Source organism: Gopherus flavomarginatus, chromosome 4 (genome assembly GCF_025201925.1).
Source record: "Gopherus flavomarginatus isolate rGopFla2 chromosome 4, rGopFla2.mat.asm, whole genome shotgun sequence".
Lineage (NCBI taxonomy): Eukaryota > Metazoa > Chordata > Testudines > Testudinidae > Gopherus > Gopherus flavomarginatus.
In genome coordinates, this window is record NC_066620.1 from 110,790,922 (window position 1) to 110,808,759 (window position 17,838).

Below are 17,838 nucleotides of genomic sequence, written 5' to 3' on the forward strand. Positions count from 1 at the left end.
TTTGCTGGTTGTGAAAGGAACAGGTGAAAGATAGGGATGTAAATACAGTTTAAAAAGTTAAGATTAAGCGGCTGGGACTGATCCCGCCAGCCAGCATGGCTGGGGCTGGGGCCTGGGCTGCTCCGGCCAGCGTGGGGTTGCTGGGGCTGGCGGATTGGCGGACTAATGCTTACTGGTTAACATTTTACATCCCTAGTGAAAGAGAGAAAACACACAATGGAAATATTTAAATATGCCGATGATTCAAAACATACAACTGGGAGTCACCTATTGCAGAGCTCTTTCTTCTCAGTCATGTCTGGATCCTTCCTGAAGAATGGAGCAGCAACCCCTTATTTGTCTGAGATACTGTAAAAGGAATCCCTCCCCCCCGCCACACACATTCCCCAGACAGGATGCACTCTAAAACAAACAACTCTCCCCCAGTATACATATATTAAATCACTAAGAACATACACTTAATGTTGCAGTTGTGATTATAAATCCAAGGAGAGTATGCTTCATTTAAAGTATCAGCTTATACTCTCAGTTTAAAGCTGGCTGGGATGCATAGTTCTAAGCCTAGCCAAAAGAACAGAGCGCTCTAAGGTGGCTTGACAGCCATTGGAGTGACAGTAATGGACATGAGTCTGAGCTGATGGTCCCTAATTAGCCAATGGCCAGCACAATTATCAACCCAGTCTGTTTCTGAAATTGTGGAGTGGAGTGGGGAGAAGAGAAACCAGGAAGGGAAGGAAAAGGTTAAAAAAAGAAACAAAAGGATCTTCTAAAGCGAGCAAGGTGTGTGGGGAATGCTGGGATAGTGGGTGTGTCGCAAAGACCAGGCACTTCTGTGAGACCATTTAATCCATGATTTCTTCAGTGAGATTAAATATATTTTGCAGCGTGCACTCCACTAGTGAAGAAGGTGCTAGCGCTGGAATTACTTGATTGGGGATGAAGTGTCATTGAATCCCAAAGACTAAAGACTCTCTATTGGACTTACGCATGTCAGGAGATACCTCGTGTGTACTGATATAGCAAAGTTCTAAACTTGTTAACATCACCGTACATTGTGGTGAGGGGAAGGTGGTGAGGATGAGGGGAGAAGGGTTGGGTGGGACAAGGAAATATAGTAACTTAAATAAACAGAATATTAACCAAACCATCTAGAGAGTGTTGAACAAAAGATTTTTCAGCTAATCTGTTGTGGCAGCACATCTGTTGGAATTCCTGACTCCGTAAGAGAAAATTGTTGTCCTCTGTCCAAAATGGGTGCTTTGAATGTAGTGTAGATAAAGTTCATGAACTTGCCTTACAGTCAGTATTGGTCATTGTGGTGTGGCTCTGCAGCATATTTTAAAGCTAGTTTTGATGTAGCGATTCACTCTGATAGTCCAGTTCTGCAGATGATATGGGGATTTAGACAGGCAAAATGGGATTTGTTCCAAGTTGAATGCATTCTTGTGTGATATGTAGACTGGTATCTGTCTGAGGTACTGATATGGCCCCCATTACTGTAATACTTGAGCATGTCACAATGTTTAACGTATTTATCCTCACACCACCCCTGTGATTTAGAGAAGTGCTGTTATCCCCATTATACACATGGGGACTTGAGGCCCGGAGAAATTTAAATGACTTGCCAAGGTCACACAAGATGTCTATAGCGGATCAGGGAATTAACCCAGGTCTCTGGCTAGTGTCCTAACCACTAGACCCTCCATCCTCACTAGTTGCAAGTTGTTTAGCTCCTTTAGACTAAGGGACATAGCTGCTATATAGGAACATAAATCAGACCCTTCTTTTAATGTTCTATTAAGTATGAGATATTTGTAGAAACCAGATTTATTGCAGATAATATTTTAGCACTCTGCATCCATACAAAGTGAGCGATAAACAGTATTATCCTCATGTTATAGATGGCATCCAGAGACCAAGTGACTTGTTCAAGGTCGCACAGCAAGTCAGTGGCAGAGTTGTGAATATAACCCAGGTCTCTTGACACTCAGCATATGCACAGTCCATAAGATCACAGCTGTCTCAAGTAAAATGCAGCAATAAATTCAAAAGGTGAAGGTGAACTATTACCACAGAAGTTACTTCTCTGTCTCTAAAATAGAAGTTGACTGCAAAACAGGTAGCCAGTAACAAAAAAGCATAAAACAACAAACATTATTTAATCAGTTTTCCCTAAATCGAGATACGCCTTGCACATTTTAGCAGGACTGCCATTTTCTTATCAGGCAATTTTTAGATACAGTTCTTATGGACACTGATTGTAAAAAGTTACTTTAATACAAAGTGCTGCTTATAGATGTGATCTGTAAAAAGGAGCTCTCTTTTGCATAAAATGAGACTGTCTAAGACGTTTAAAATCAACAAGAAAGAATTTTTGACCTCAGGGAATCGAATAATTTTCCAGTGATGTGTGCAATGAATAGATAAATGTGTTTTCATATATTGATCAGCAGATTTATTTCTGTGGTTGACAGTTCAGCTGACTATTACAATTAATAGCCCTTCTCCATGATCCCCCAACCCATCCTTCAGATACAAGTCGCAGTGAGAGAGACTGTGCCAAGAAGTCACCCTGAATTTAGCCAAGCTAAGTCAGCTTGTCACTTGCTCATTTTTTCCTTCAGCAAAAGAAAAGACCTCTAGTACAAAGGCAGCCCCCGTGTGTTCTTTTCCTCCCTCTTCTCTTCTTGGTCCATAGAGCTTCCTCTACTGAGGCAGCTTTGCATAGAGACATCTGCTCTGCCATGCATGCAGTGCTGGTAGAAATTGCCCATGGTCCAGCTGGCAGTTAATTTGGTATTTTTATCAGTTGGTCTGAAGTTGTAGTTGAATTAATTTTCCTTGGATGCAAGACAAGACGCCTGATGGAGGCATTTCTGAGCAATAATTATTTCTTTTGCTTTAACTACCCAAAATGTCTTTTTTAATTTTGTAAGTATCCATTGTTAAATTAATTTAGGGAATGCAGGCATTTTTACTGATAATCGATAAATGCTTAAAATATGGAGAAATGGGATTACTTGTATGTGGATGTGTACTATATATAGGCATACTGGATTTGGGACTTATGCTGAAACCCTTGCTTATGCAAGCAAAGTTTACTTACACAAGTAATCCCATTAAGATTACTTTTGTAAGCAATGATCAGGCATATAACATGTAGTCTCCAAAGGGTTAAAGTGTAGTACGTACCTGAAGGCACACAAACAGCACATAAGCTATGTGGGTTTGTGTTAGGTACAAAAAACACATGACAATTTGGGAGATTGTATCTTCTTGGAATAGCAAATATAACTGTATGAAAAACATTCAGAAATGACTGTAAATCCATGTCACGCTGTTCAGTTCTACTGTCTGTTTAGCAGTTGGTCTATATGGCAGTAAATTTTGCTTCACATAAATTTTCAAGGTATGGAGATTAGTTTTAGCTGTTTGAAATTCTGCTGGTATGAAATATTAACTAAATGATAAGACTGGAACAGAGGAGAAGCTGCACAAAAATCCTTCTGGCCCTCCCCCAATACATGCACTCTCTTTTGGCATTGAGAAATGCAGTGTGTCTGTCTGACTAGACAGACAGTGCATAAGTTAATCCTGTTTTTTCACAGTAATACCATGTCAAATGAATTAATGAGGTATCAGTTCTGTGCCTTCTGTTCACTCAGTTGATCTGTGACTCAAATTATGGTGTAAGAATATGGTCTCAAGTTGTTTGAAATGCAGTAAATTGCTAATGTATGCAGTAGTTACTACTGTGCATTAACTATTGAGGGTCAGCTAGAGTTTAATATGAGATGGGAGTTGTCTCTAGTACAAAAATGACATGAGATCTTTTCCAGGTTTATGAGTTTGTTTTCTCTAGCATTTTCATGGGATTGGTCTGGGTACATACCACAGAGGCTGTTAAGAATTTGCAACCAACAAGTCCAGTTGTTCAAGTGGAGTCTAATCTTTAACCTTGTCCAACAGATTCTAATAAGTTTTACAGATAAAAAGCTCACTTAATTGTGCAACAATTCATAGCTCTCGGTTTTTGAGCTCATTCTGTTATAGGGCTGCACTGAATTCCACCGAAGCCTCACGGTGAACTCCACTTTGACACACTACACTAATACTGTCTACAGAATCCCTGCTCTGAACAACAGCCTTATGTAATGCGGAGAGTACTGTGAACAACTTATGCATGGTCTATGACTGGCATTTGCCGTGCACCAGAATATAGCAGTGTGTGGGGTAGTAAAAAGACCAGCAATCCTGAGAAAATGCTTATATATAGCTAAGGCTAAGATTTTGTCATGGATATTTTTAGTAAAAGTCACGGGCAATAATGAAAAGTTCACGGAATTTTACTAAACTTTTACTAAAAATATCCATGACAAAATGGTAAGCCTGAGCAGCTGCTGGTGGGCTCGGGGCTCCAGGGGTCCCCACCACCTGTAGGAGCTTGGAGCTCCATGGGTCCCCTCCGCTGGCAGCTCCAAGCAGCGGGGGGTCCCACTTGCTGCCTGGGGAGGCCGGGAGCAGCAGGGGTACCCCACAGCTTCCTGCCTCTGCAGGTGGCAGGGGACCCTGCAGCTCCAAACTGGAATTCCATGACTAAATTGCAGTCTTATATATAGCACCATTGACTGCTTAAAAACATTTCCTTCAGTAATGTACCTCCCAGGAACACACCTAACCTTTTGTTACATATGTAAAAGTGACCTGTGAGTCTTTCACAGGTTTCTGACCATATTTCTGCCATCACCAGTTAAAAATTAAATAAATAAAGCCTGTCTGTGTGAACAAAACAAACAAAACCACCCCAATAACAACTTTTGGATAAAGCATGTCTCTCTGACAGGGGTTGTAACTCTCTCCCCCCCCCTCCATTCACACTTGCAAGAATAAACCATGTTATAACACCTTCGACCACAATAATTTTAAAACAGTTATTCTTCTTCGAGTGATTGCTCATATCCATTCCAGGTAGGTGTATGTGCTGCGCGTGCACGTCTGCCGGAAACTTTTTACCCTAGCAACTCCAGTGGGCTGGCAGGTCGCCCCCTAGAGTGGCGCCAGTATGGCACCAGATATATACCCCTGCCGGCCCGCCTGCTCCTCAGTTCCTTCTTACCGCCGTGTCGGTTGCTGGAACTGTGGAGTGCGGCTTGCTGACCTCCACGTCCCTAGCTCTCCTGTTCTTGTTTGTCGTTTTTAGTTGTAAATAGTTCTTAGTTAAGTAGTAGATAGACTGTTAGCATAGTAGTTAATTAGAATCTTGTAAATAGTTATCTAACATCGCTTGTGGGTGGGCCGTTGCCCTCCCCGGCACCCGGCACCGGGCCCGTGCCTGGCTCGCCGGGTTTCAAGCAGTGCTCGGCGTGCAAGAAGCCGATGCCTACGAGCAATCCCCACGACGCGTGCCTTAAGTGCCTGGGGGAATCGCACGTTAGCGACAAGTGCTGCATTTTGCAAGGCTTTTAAGCCTCGCACTAAGAAGGAGAGAGACCAAAGACTTCGCGCTCTCCTTATGAAAGCGGCTCTGTCTCCGGCACCGGCGGCGCAGTCAGCCAGTTCTACTCTGGCACCGGACCGTGCCGGCACCGGCAAGACTCCCTGGCACCGACCATCTCCGGCACCGGGAGCAGACTCACGTCCCTCGGCATCTGCAACACCATCCAGGCAGGCCCGAGTGGAGCGCCCGGCACCTACCCTGGCCGCGGCACCGCCTACAGGACTGCTGTCGACTCCAGGCCCGGAAGGTCCGTCGAGTCCAGCCCCTCCTAGCTCCCCCTTAAGATCAGGGGTCGAGCTACGGGTACCGTCTACGCCAGAGACCTTTGCCTCGGCTCGGGACTTGATCGCATTGACGGAGCCATCTCAGCCTCAGCCGGCACCCCCGGGACGGGTAACCTCCAGGGGTAAGCCGATGCTTTGAGCGCTGTCTCCCGAGTCCCGGCACCGATCACCCCGGAGGCGTGAACGCTTGCGCTCGGGGCGCCACTCGGAGTCCCGGCACCGTTCTCCCAGGCGGTACCGGTCGTACTCGCGGCACCGATCGCCATCTGCATGGTCCCGGTCGGGCTCGTCTCACCGCCGGCACCGAGACTCCAGGAGCCGTTCATCTCGGCATTCGGCTCCCCGGTCGACCTCCCGGCACCAGGTCCCAATCCCGGTCGACCTCCCGGCACCGCGCCGGTGGCAGGTCCCGGTCTCCGCTGCCCTCCTGGCACCGCGCTCATCGAAGGTCGCGGTCCCGCTCCCGGCACCGACATCGCTCCCGATCCGGATCTCGGCACTGGTCATCACACCGTTTCCGGTCCCGATCCTGGCACCGATGTGGGTCGCGGCACCGGGCCTTGGCACCGAGGGGAGCGTCGGTCTCGGCGCACAGAGCTGCATACCAACCAAGCTCAGCGCCTCCGTAGCCTTCTAGGGAGCCATCGGTCTCTTCCCAGACTGACAGCGCCTATGCCATGGGACAGGACAGACACTCGGCCCTGTTCCAGGACCCTCCACCACAAGAGCGAGGGGCTCAACAGTGGGGGTTTTGGACCCCATGGGCGTATTCCCAAGCCCAGGGTCCGCAACACGTTACCCCCCGCCCTGTGGGGGAACGCAGACCACCGGAGGTGACGGTATCTAGACCCCCTCATTCCCAGGAAGCAGACGGCAGGTCCAGTCACCGGGACCCAGAGCTCCCTCCAGAAATGGAGGTGCAGCCCCACATGGAACCCCCCGTGGACACTTTGTTGCCGGGGGTTTCCTCATCCTCTTCTCCGGATGAGGCAGTGGCGGGTACCTCGTCCTCCAGTCCTCCCCCACTGGATCTTAGGGCACACCAAGACCTCCTCCGCCGGGTGGCACAGAACCTGGACTTGCAAGCGGAGGAGGTGTCTGAAATTGAGGACCCGGTGGTGAGCATTCTTTCCGCCGATGCGCCCACCAGAGTGGCCCTGCCCTTTATAAAGACAATCCAGGCCAACGCCACTAACATCTGGCAGTCACCGGCCTCCATCCCTCCGACCGCTCGAGGGGTGGAACGAAAGTACATGGCCCCCTCGAAGGGCTATGAATACCTATATGTTCACCCGACACCCTGCTCGTTGGTGGTCCAGTTGGTGAACGACAGGGAGCACCACGGACAAGAGGCCCCAGCGCCCAAGTCGAAGGAGGCGAGACGAATGGACCTCCTGGGCCGCAAGGTCTATTCGGTGGGGGCACTACAGCTCCGGGTCTCAAACCAGCAGGCCCTCCTCAGCCGCTACTCCTTCAACTCGTGGGTAGCGGCGGGGAAGTTCACGGAGCTCTTGCCTCAGGACGCCCGCCAGGAATTTTCCACCATCCTGGACGAGGGCAAGAAAGTAGCAAGAACATCGCTACAGGCCTCCCTTGATGCTGCCGACTCGGCCGCTCGGACCCTAGCCTCAGGGCTCACGATGCACCGAATTTCTTGGCTGCAGGTCTCTGGCCTTCCACCGGAGCTCCAACATACAATCCAGGACCTCCCCTTTGAAGGCCAGGGCCTATTTTCGGATAAAACAGACCCTAGACTAAAAGACCTCAAGGACAACAGGGTCATAATACGGTCGCTGGGCATGCATACGCTGGCGACACAGCGCAGGCCATTCCACCAGCAGAATCAGCAGCAGCAGCGGCGGCCGTACCCTCAGTTCCGCCCGCGGCAGGACCTCTCTAGGCGCCGAGGCAGGAACAACCGCCGCAGGCAGTCTGGTGGTCAAACGGGGCAGAACCAAGGCTCCGCCAAGGCCCCTCCAGGGCCTAAGCCTTCATTTTGAAGGTGCGCCCGAGGACGCAGTACCAGTTTCCCCTCCGGATCCCTCCCTGCAGTTTTCCAACCGCCTTTCTTTTTTCCTCCCGGCGTGGACCCAAATAACGTTGGACCGTTGGGTCTTGCGTACGGTGCAGGCCGGTTATCGCCTGCAGTTTTCCTCGCCCCCACCCACCATCCCCGTCCCTCTTCAGGGACCTCTCTCACGAGCAATTCCTCCGTCAGGAGGTGCACGCGCTCCTTGTCAAGGGAGCCATAGAGGCGGTTCTGGAAAACGAGAAGGGCAAGGGGTTTTATTCCCGTTACTTTCTAATCCCCAAGTCCAAGGGCGGCCTCAGGCCCATCCTCGACCTGCGGGAACTCAACAAGTATATCGTGAAGTTGAAGTTCCGCATGGTATCACTTGGAACCATCATCCCATCCCTGGATCCCGGAGACTGGTACGCCGCCCTCGATATGCAGGACGCTTACTTTCACATCTCCATTGCCCCCCAACACAGACGTTTCCTCCGCTTTGTGGTCGTCCGCCAACATTATCCATTTGCGGTCCTTCCGTTTGGCCTCTCTACGGCCCCGAGGGTGTTTACAAAATGCATGGCAGTCATCGTCGCACACCTTCGACGTTGCCGCATTCACGTCTTCCCCTACCTGGACGACTGGCTGATCCGAGGCACATCGGAGCTGCAGGTCTGCGACCATGTCGAAAGGATCAGCACCCTCTTTGTGGCCTTGGGCCTCGTCATCAATGTGGACAAGTCTACTCTGCTCCCCATGCAGCGGATAGAGTTCATCGGGGCCGTTCTGGACTCTACCCTGGCCAGGGCCTTGCTACCCTTGCCCAGGTTCCAGTCGTTGTCAGCCATCATTCTACGTTTGCAGGCGGCCCCACTGACCTCTCTACGAACATGTCTGGCCCTTCTAGGCCACATGGCAGCCTCTACGTTCGTAACGGCATATGCCCGACTCCGCATGAGGCCTCTTCAATCATGGCTCATTGCGCAGTATCGGCCGGCCAGACACTCGTTGGACACAGTCGTCACTGTTCCTCAGCGGGTGCTGGACTCTCTTCGCTGGTGGCTGGACCAGTCCGTAGTCTGTGCGGGGCTCCCGTTCCATCCGCCCCAACCCTCGGCATCCCTGACCACGGATGCCTCAGATCTGGGCTGGGGGGCACACTGCGGCACCCAGAGAACTCAGGGCTTGTGGACACCTCAAGAGATCAACCTCCATATCAACATACGAGAGTTGAGAGCGGTCCGCCTTGCTTGTCAAGCGTTTGTCCATCTCCTTCAAGGTCGTTGTGTCGCGGTGTTCACCGACAACACGACGACCATGTTTTACATCAACAAGCAGGGCGGCACCAGGTCCTCTCCCCTGTGTCTCGAGGCCATGCGTCTCTGGGAGTTCTGCATAGCCCATTCGGTTCACCTTTCCGCCTCCTATCTCCCGGGAGTGCGGAACACTCTAGCGGATCAGCTGAGCAGATCCTTCCGTTCGCACGAGTGGTCCCTCCGTCCGGACGTCGCCCTCTCCCTCTTCCAGAGGTGGAGTCGTCCCCGGATGGACCTCTTCACGTCCAGGCAGAACAGGAAGTGTCAAGCATTCTGCTCCTTCCAGGGTCGGGAACCAGGGTCTCTAGCAGATGCATTCCTGATCCCATGGACAGCCCACCTGTGTTATGCATTCTCTCCCGTTCCGCTGATGCACAGGGTTCTCCTCAAGGTGCGCAGAGACAGAGCCCGGGAGATTCTCATAGCTCCAGCATGGGCCAGACAGCATTGGTACCCCATGTTGCTGGACCTCTCAGTGGCCAATCCGGTTACCCTACCCCTTTATCGGGACCTGATCACTCAGGACCATGGCAGGCTCTGTCACCCGGACCTTCCGTCTCTACACCTTATGGCATGGCTCCTGCGTGGTTGACAGGCTCCAAGTTGCGCTGTTCTACCCCGGTTCGGGAGGTTCTCATGGGCAGTAGAAAGCCTTCTACCAGGGCTACTTACTCAGCTAAGTGGAGGCGTTTCTCCTGCTGGTGTTCAGAGAAAGCTCTTCACCCTATGGAGACTCCCGTCACCACTATTTTAGACTACATCTGGTCCCTCAAGACCCAGGGTCTGGCGTTGTCGTCCCTTCAGGTCCACCTAGCGGCCATCTCCGCGTTTCATCCTGGAACGGACGGATGTTCTGTCTTCTCCCACCCTATGGTGGCGAGATTCCTGAAGGGACTGGAGCGGCTCTATCCACAAATCCGCCCTCTGGCCCCTTCATTGGACCTCAACTTGGTCCTATCTCGGCTCATGGGCCCTCCATTCGAGCCATTAGCTACTTGCTCCCTACTCTACCTCTCGTGGAAGACCGCCTTCCTGGTGGCCATTACCTCAGCTAGACGAGTGTCAGAGCTGAGGGCCCTCACAGTGGACCCACCATATACCGTCTTCCATAAAGACAAGGTACAGCTGAGGCCTCACCCTGCCTTTCTTCCCAAGGTGGTCTCAGCTTTCCATGTTAACCAAGAGATTTTCCTCCCAGTGTTTTTCCCAAAGCCCCATTCGTCCCGCAGGGAGCAACAGCTCCACTCACTAGATGTCCGTCGGGCGCTAGCATTTTATCTGGACAGGACCAAACCCTTCCGCAAGTCCCCCCAGTTATTTGTGGCGGTAGCGGACCGGGTCAAGGGGCTGCCGATTTCCTCCCAGAGGCTATCTTCCTGGGTTACCTCCTGCATCAGGACCTGCTACGACCTGGCCCACGTTCCGACGGGCCGTGTGACTGCTCACTCCACCAGAGCACAGGCATCATCGCTGGCTTTCCTTGCCCGCGTGCCAATCCAAGAGATTTGTAGGGCGGCGACCTGGTCATCGGTCCACACATTCGCTTCCCATTACGCCCTGGTTCAGCAGTCCAGAGATGATGCGGCCTTTGGCTCTGCAGTACTCCAGGCCGCAACCTCTCACTCCGACCCCACCGCCTAGGTAAGGCTTGGGAATCACCTACCTGGAATGGATATGAGCAATCACTCGAAGAAGAAAAGACGGTTACTCACCTTTGTAACTGTTGTTCTTCGAGATATGTTGCTCATATCCATTCCACAGCCGCCCTCCTTCCCCACTGTCGGAGTAGCCGGCAAGAAGGAACTGAGGAGCGGGCGGGCCGGCAGGGGTATATATCTGGTGCCATACTGGCGCCACTCTAGGGGGCGACCTGCCGGCCCACTGGAGTTGCTAGGGTAAAAAGTTTCCGGCAGACGTGCACGCGCGGCGCGTACACCTACCTGGAATGGATATGAGCAACACATCTCGAAGAACAACAGTTACAAAGGTGAGTAACCGTCTTTTCTTGTAGTGTAGGTAGGGTTTGGAAGCTGCAAATATTACTATACAAGAAAAGAAACAAGGATCAGCACTAGAAAGATGGTGGATGAGCCTATGAATAAGTGCACACAGGTATGGCTACATTTTTGATCATCAGTTTTGATTGGGAGTTTCTGGTTTCAACAATTAGAGTTGGCTCTACTCTTTTTTTTTGTCTGTTCATCTTCATTTAGTGATTCCCTTGCTAACCATAGGAGTTTACAAAGTTATAACTCCAAGAATTTTTTAAATTACTACAGTGTTTAGGGCTTCTCCAGGGTGGCATTCCCAGTCAGTGAGACCATCCTGGAGCCAGCCCATGCAGTGTGGCACACGCCAGCCTCATGTGCACCAACACCCAAGAGAGCGAAGAGGGGGTACTTTGTGCTAGCTAAGGGAGATGATTTCTTATTTCCCCAGCTTGCTCCCAGTTCCCTGGTTGTTCAGGTGACTGAAGAACGGGCATGGCAGCAGCTGCAAAAGTCTGCCCCTCTCAAAAGGTGGCCAAGAAACTGGACCTGATGGGCAGGAAGGTCTTTTCATCCATGAGACTGCAGTTCCGTGTTGCAAACGGCCAAGCTCTGCTAGCCAAGTTTGATTTTAACAGCTACGACAGGCTAGCAGAGTTCAAAAACAAGCTTCTGCTAGAACTCTAGGAGTGGTTCCAGATGCTGGTGGACAAAGGGGACTGGTAAAAAAAGTGGCCCTCCAGGGAGTAGTGGACGCAGCCAACACTGCCTCTTGGACACTAGCCACCAGCACAGTCATGCGCAGGAACTCGTGGCTCTATCTTCCAGCTTCCCTAGGGAGGTCCAAAATCCGGTCAGCGACCTCCCTTTCGATGAGACCAATCTCTTCAAGGTGTTCCCTTGGCCTCTACAGTCCATCCCCCAGACACAGACGCCAGAAACAACTCTTTTTCCTGTGGCTCCACTCCTCTTACCCAGCGTACTACGAGTGCCTGGAAAAGCTCTCACTTTGGCAACAGCACTCTGCGGCCTTGTTTCCCCACCGCTGCTGTGACCGCCTCCTCGACCTTTTCCCAACCACAGGCCCAGGGCCAGTTTTGACACTTGGGTCAAGAGCAGTGATCCTCCTTCAGTGCCAAGCACCGCATCCCAAGTTATTGAGGTAAAATCACCAGGGACAGTTGGGCAGTGGAGATCATCCACCACAGATACTTCATAGAGTTCCTCTCCTTTTCGCCTCATCGCACTCCCACCTGCCTAGTTCTCAGCAGAACTCTATACCTCAGTGATGTACAATGGTTTGATACACAATGCCATGCTCAATGACCTCTCTGCAGGGTGGGGGATGCCCTGCTGGTAACTCTTTGCCTCTTTTGCTCTAGCGGAGCTCTAGGCAAGGGCTCTTGAGGGGACGCTCTCCTCCTCTCCTGGAAGGGTGACCTTCGCCATGCCTTTCCTCCCATTCCCCTTCTGCCACAGGTTCTTCACAAGATTCACCAGGACAGTGCCACCGACATCCTCATAGTGCCTTATTGGCCCCGGCAGTTCTGGTTCACCGACTTCCTGAGGGTCTCCACCCAACCACCAGTATCTCTCTGCACACTCGAGGATCTCCTTACCCAAGATCGGGGCCGACAGTGCCATGCCAATCTGGACATTCTTCACCTCCCAGCCTGGTATTTGGATGTGTGTCAAGTGTAGACCACACATGCTCTGTGCTCCATTTGGCAGAGCCTCACCCAGAGCAGGAGGGAATCCACCAGAACCTGGTACCATGCTAAGTGGAGATGCTTCATAGAGTGGCCCCATTGCTGCCACCACCACTTTGGGGGACACAATAATCATCCTCAAACCGTGAGTCTGGAGTCTCAACTCTATTCAAGTATGCCTGGCTGCACTTAGCGCCTTTCTCCTGCCAGTGGATGACACCTCTGTCTTTACACCCCCTTACCACTTTGGTATGCTTCATGAGGGGCTTGAATAACACGTTTCCACTGGTTGTGAAATCCACACTTCCATGGACTTTAACACTGTTCTCTCTACCCTCAGCAGATCACACCCTGAACCCATGGTGACATGCTCCCTGACCCGCCTTGCTAGGAAAGTGGCATTCTTCGTTGCCATCACTGCCAGATGAGCCACGATGGCAGCCCCGCCTCTCCTCCCCCCCATGGTATTTCACAAGACAAGGTCTCCTTAAGTCTACATTCCAAATTCCTTCCTAAGGTAATGTCAGAATTTCATCTCAGTCAATCCATCTCCTTGCCTGTGTTCCATCTGAAACCACACATCTGCCCCGCTGACAGGGCCCTGCACTCCCTCAACGCGTACTGGTGTTCTACCGCCACAGGCCCCTTCCAGAAGTCGCCAGGTCTTTTCATTGACATCGCTGAACAGTTAAAGGAACAGGCCCTCTCCCCCCAACAGGTATCTAAATAGCTCTCAGGGTGCATCCCTGTGAGTGCTACAAATGCTCCAACCTCGCTCCTCCTGGCAGAGTAACAGCCCATTCTACATGGGTACAGGCCCCCTCCTCAGCCTCAGTAGTGGATGTGCTATAGCAGGACATCTGCTGGGCCGCAACATGGTGCTCTGTCCACACATTTACAGCACATTATGCTATAATGCATGTGGCAGCAATGGATGCAACCATGGGCCATACTGTATTGCAGACGCAGTTCCATTAGCATCCTCGCACCCACCTCTGTGCTGTCCACTGCTCACAAGTCACTCACATGTGGAATACACATAGGGACCATCACTCAGAGAAGAAGAGGTGGTTACTTACCTGTAACTGGAGGTTCTTCGAGTTCTATCTATATTCCATTAGCTGCCTTCTCTCCCTCTGATTTGGACTAGAATATGCAGTCATATAAGGGAAAACTGGTGTGGCGTCGACCTGCGCTGCATCTTATATCCTCAAGTGGGAGCACAAGGAGATGCACTACCCCACGTGTAGGTCAATGGACACTGCTAGGAAACACTTCCGGATTAGGTGCATGGTGCACATACGTGCCTACATGTGGAATACAGACAGGGCCACACATCTCAAAGAATCTCCGGTTATAGATAAGTAACCTCCTCTTTTGTCTTCATCCTCAAGGTTCAACTTTATATAGTCCTGCCTTCATCTCTCTGAACTAGTCTTCATTTGTGGCTCCCTTAGCCCTCTGTACTCTGACAGCAATATTATCCTTGGTTCCTTCTCTCACAGGCTTCTCTGTGCCTCTTCCCACATTGCATTCTATGTTTGGAATTCCCTATTTCAGTTTATTTACCAAGCCACTTCTCTTGTTGCATTCAAATCCCGCATAAATACTCACAGCTGCTGCAAAGCTTACAAAAAGTGATGGGAGAAAAGGTAACAAAAATCCAGGTAACAGTCTCATCAAGAAGTGTATGTGGCCTACTGAGTAACCACTTTTGGATATCATCCTCTCCTTGTCATACCTTCTCCCTTGGCTGTTTATGGACCTTACTTGTGTCATGCTGTACACTTTTCAGGGAAGTGACTAAGTTTTATTTGTTTTGTGAGGCACTTACCATATTCCTGGCCACCCAGAAATTTAATTATAATAATTTCTGATGTTATAAATGTGCTAGTTCTCCAGACATCCATCAAGTCTTCGGGCATAGACAAAACTTTCTCCCCTCCCCCCTCAAAATAACTTTTTAGTTTTTCCTTATGAATAGACTTATTTGAAATGTTGAGTTTTCCTTTCACAAGAAGTGTCAAGATCTTGAAATTACATTCCATTGCAAAATGGAACACAAAGGCAAAATATAGAAAATTTTTATTAAATGGAAAATTTCGAAAAGTATCTAATTGGATATGTCAATATGGGAAATTTCAACAGCACAATTCAATATGTCAAAAGGATATTTTTCATTAGATTCTCCTGTTCAGAAAATCAAAAATTTATGTCAAAATCAGCATTTATCTGTGGAAAAGTGTGATTTTGATTAAACCACTTTTTAACAGGAAAATGTTCCATATGAAGAATTTTGGGCAGCTCTGTTTATAAATCATACTAAGACTAAAAAATGAATTGTCATAGTTCTGGACAACTGAAGCTGTATTTGCTGTTTGTGGTCTAGCAAGGGCCACCCACTCTAAACCTGAGACTCTTCAACTATCACCCTCACCCCGACCACGGTATTTCCATGATGCACAGTCCGATCACTGTGCTGTGATATTCCCAGCAAAAGACAGACTGTCTAAGCAGGCTTGCTGTAATTCCCTCTTCAGAGATGGTACACAATGTAATTGCCAATGGTTAGAAGTTACCATACAGTTCCCTCTACGCAAGCACTTTTATTCTTAAGATAAAAGCATTAAAGAGAAAATATATTACAAACAACAAAAGAACGTACACACATGCTAATAAGTTTATCAGAGATCACAGCCTAACTCTTAACAAGGACTCATTGCCAGGGGATGTCGTGAATGCCAAAACTGTAACTAGATTCAGAAAAGAATGAGATAAGTTCATGGAGGATAGGTCCATCAGTAGCTGTTAGCCAAGATGGTCAGGGAGGCAACGCCATGCTCTGGGTATCCCTAAACCTCTGACTGCTAGAAGCTGGTACTGGGTGACAGGGGTGGATCACTTGATAATCGTCCTGTTCTGTTCATTCTCTCTGAAGCATCTGCCATGGCCCCTGTTGGAAGACCGGATACTTGGTTAGATGGACCATTGGTCTGACCCAATATGGCCATTCTTATGGCTCTGGTTGGTGATTATTCTTTCCAACATTTCCCTAAGGTTTGGGGCCCCCTTTGGACTAGAGATCCTGTCCATTTGCTGGATCAGATAGAAAGTCCTGAGTCAGTTTTTACTCAGACTAGTTAACAAAAAATCCTTTCTTTCTCTGTTAGTCCCTAGAAAATCCAGTTTGAACCAGTATATTTGAGCATCTTTCCAGGTGGTGGTAGCTCTGTAGATGTGTTTCAACCTGAGTGAATTTGTCTAACCACCTCCCCACTATTCTTAGTTCCTGGAGGGCTGTGGTCCCCTGCTTCATGAGATTACATACTATCCCTCAATTATGCATAAACAATTACATTTTTAATACAATGTACTCCTAAAATACTTAAACTTAATTCAATAATGTTTAACTAGGACATTGCAGAAAACTGCCATCTGTTACACTCACAACAATTACAACCTACACACCTTCTTCTTTATTTTACTTTGCAAGTGAACTTTAAAAGCTGCACCTTCATTTTTTTAGGGGGTAATATTTGGGGTCTGTTGTCTTTTGCAGCATCATTCTACATATTTGTCGTCTTCATCTTAGGTGTTCCCGGTTTAGTTACAGTGAGGTAAAAAGTAGCTGCTCTTGGGGACAGACTGGAACATACTAGCAGAAGGGCCCACTAAACACAATACTCTGTCTTTATTGTACAAAGCCATGATTTAGAAACCAAGACAACTGTGCAACTTCACAGCAAGAACACCAGACCTTGAACCAGATATGTGGCCTTGTAATATGATGCATTCATGAGATTCATGGGGCAGGGAAGATCATGTGCCATAATCCTGTTCTCCCCCCACCCCTAAGTTAATTGTGAAACTTGGTATTGCATTCCATTAAACACATTGCAATTTAAAACAGGCTTTGTCTCATAGAATTAGATGTCTGTATTCAGTAAATGGGATTTCTGTTTTGGAGGCTGTCTTAGAGTATGATATTCCTTGCCATCCACAAACTACTTTATGGATGTCTTGTTGAAAACAGTAGAGGAATAAATGGAGAAAACCTAGTTTGTAGAGTATAAGATTTGAGACCCTTATTAATTAGGAAGTAAAAACAAAGCCAAATTATGCTCTGGTTGCAAGTTGTAACTCCATTTAATGATTCGCCAAGTAAAATTCCTCCTTAAAAGGTGCCCTCAATTCAGAAAAAATGGACGTTTTTATTTATATGTATGTACATGCACACACAAACTAACTCTCTCACACACACATACATACACGCGCACACACGTCAAATGGTAAGGCGTGGAGCAGGCACAGAAATGTTAATTCTCAAAACAGCTCTTCTCCAGTAAGTAATGACAAAAGCTGTTTGCATTATGACAATGCCCACTGTACAGGAGACGTTTCAGTTACTTAGGTAGAGGTGTAATAAATACTTATTTTTATTTGTGCTTTGCAAATCTTGCAACAGATTCAGACTTCAGTCTCTGGAAATGTAAAACTCACAGTTTGACTGGGCAGATCAGTTTGGTCGTCTCATCTTGAACATTTAATTTTTCCTTATGCTCCAGCATCTGTTAATCTTGAGCACAATCACACTGAATATCAATTAAGAAAAGTACACAGACAGGAACACAGCTACAGAAATTTTATTCAGGGAAATGAAGTGATACTGGGATTTTGGCCAATTTGGGTTGGTTTTTTTTATCCCTCCCTCAATTTTATTCTATATTCCTCCTCTACATGAAAGACTTTTCACTTTACACTCTTCCCACGTGGCCTGACAAAGGCTGACCTGAGGTTCTAAGGATCCCTATAATTTGAACTTCTGCCTCTCTTTTTAAAAACACTGTAATGGATGTGTCTTCCCCAGATTGGGAGGCTAGATGATTGGTCAGTGCCAAAGCCACTTAGCAGATGGTGTTTGAGTAGTGAGCAATATCCTCACTCCAAGTGTAGGGCAAAATTATGGAGGTCTACCAGCCTGGCAAATGAGACCCTCACTGTTGCTAGCACACTTTCATCTCCCATACTGTAGTCCG

At 48.6% G+C, this 17,838-nt stretch overlaps 1 protein-coding gene across 4 annotated transcripts in view; it reads left to right on the forward strand.

Moving 5' to 3' along the window:
* The window catches only part of NHSL1 (NHS like 1), a 254,240-nt gene that overhangs the window by 194,543 nt on the left and 41,859 nt on the right, over positions 1-17,838 (forward strand). The window lies entirely within an intron of this gene.